Genomic DNA, 1,653 nt, shown 5'->3' on the forward strand with positions numbered 1-1,653 from the left:
GCTTTATTTCATCAGAAACCACAGCACTGTTTTCTAAAGTTGTTTTATAGTACGGTATTCTGGCCAGGAATGTTTGAGAGTAACAACAGTTCTACGTCTTGATCAATGCTTGGTACTGTAGTTATTCTGGGATGTATACTGGTACCTCTAGGCTTTATTTCCCCATTGACTTCTGATATTAAATGGATATTCATGCTCTTGTCCAACAGTAATGTACCGTGTGTGTGTGTGTGTGTGTGTGTGTGTGTGTGTGTGTGATGTTTGTTTAAATCTCTTATTCATTTTAAAGCATGGGTAGTTTTATTATTTATTAACTGTAAGAGACATTTGTTTATTTGTTGATTTATTTATTTATTTATTTATTTATTTATTTATTTATTTAGTGTGTGTGTGTGTGTGTGTGTGTGTGTGTGTGTCTTTGCTCGAGATTTTATTAAACGTCTTTACAAGACAACATCCAGCTTCCAGATGCAGCTGCCAAGACCCTGTTATGCTGTAGGCACCGGCTGAGGCATGGCGGGTGCCTCTGGCTTCCCACTCTCTGTTCTGAGATGGGGTGGTGGGCAAGATTTCATCTTCAGGTTCCACAATGCTCACACGATCAGGCAGAGGCTTCTTGGGACCAGTCTTACCACTTGGGTCCCAGGGTAGCATGATCATCACTTTGATGCCCAGCACAGCCTGTCTGAGGAGCACATGGGGCACAGCGGTGTCAACATAGCAGTTAACAGGGTCTCCGCTGTGAATCATCAGACCATTCACAAATTCATGGACTTGGCCCTCTGTCCTCGGAGCTTCCCAGACACCACAACCCTGCTGTCCTTGGCCCCGCTCTCCATAACGAACCAAAGCACACCATAGCAGGCCCTTCGAACTGCAAGCCCTCCTAGGAGTTTGTAGCTAGAGACTGCCTGGGCAATGGCACACAGACAGACAGACCTCGTGTGGCCACTTTTTCTGCATAAATCTCTACGCTGCCTTCCGGGAAGCTGAATTGCTTCTGGACAACTGCAGTCAACTCTGTGATCCGACGACCCTTCTCCCCAAGAACATTCTGTGTTCTGGGGGCTAAAATAATGATTTCTGTTCTGGTCGGCGTAACTCGGACTTCAACTCCAGAGCTGCCATCTTCAGCCATCTCCCGAGTGAGACGCTCATTCAGTTCAGCTTTGAAGATGCCATCAGCTGCAAACTTCCTCTTCTTGGAAATCTGTACCACCATCTTGCTGCCTGGTGCTGCTGAAAGGAAAGGCAAGAGCCCTTCATATACGATAGATTTGAGACTTTTATTAGACACGTGATGTGAAAACATCGTCTAGTCTATGCTTTGGATTTTTATTTTCTTGAAAGTTTGCCAGAGAATAGGAGTTTTTAATAGTTTGATATTTAGTTTATTGTTTTTATGATTTAAACTCTTTTTAATCCTACAAAAATTGGGTCAAAATCACAGACTTAACATGCTGACATTTAAACTTATCAGTTTACCACTGGGTTGTTATGCTGTTTATGCTTATATTTTTGACATTTCAAGATTTTATTCACTCGTAATTTTAAAGTTCATTAAAACTTGGAAAACAACACGTGGCATTCTTAGCTCCTGGCCCACCAGGTCTTTGCCTTTTGCTATCCCAGTTCCGGGCAGACAGTTTTCTC

At 42.9% G+C, this 1,653-nt stretch overlaps 1 pseudogene; it reads right to left on the reverse strand.

Moving 5' to 3' along the window:
- Positions 1-411: 411 nt before the first annotated feature.
- Positions 412-1,222, reverse strand: LOC116902933 (annotated as a pseudogene).
- Positions 1,223-1,653: the final 431 nt, after the last annotated feature.

Source organism: Rattus rattus, chromosome 6, assembly GCF_011064425.1.
Source record: "Rattus rattus isolate New Zealand chromosome 6, Rrattus_CSIRO_v1, whole genome shotgun sequence".
NCBI lineage: Eukaryota > Metazoa > Chordata > Mammalia > Rodentia > Muridae > Rattus > Rattus rattus.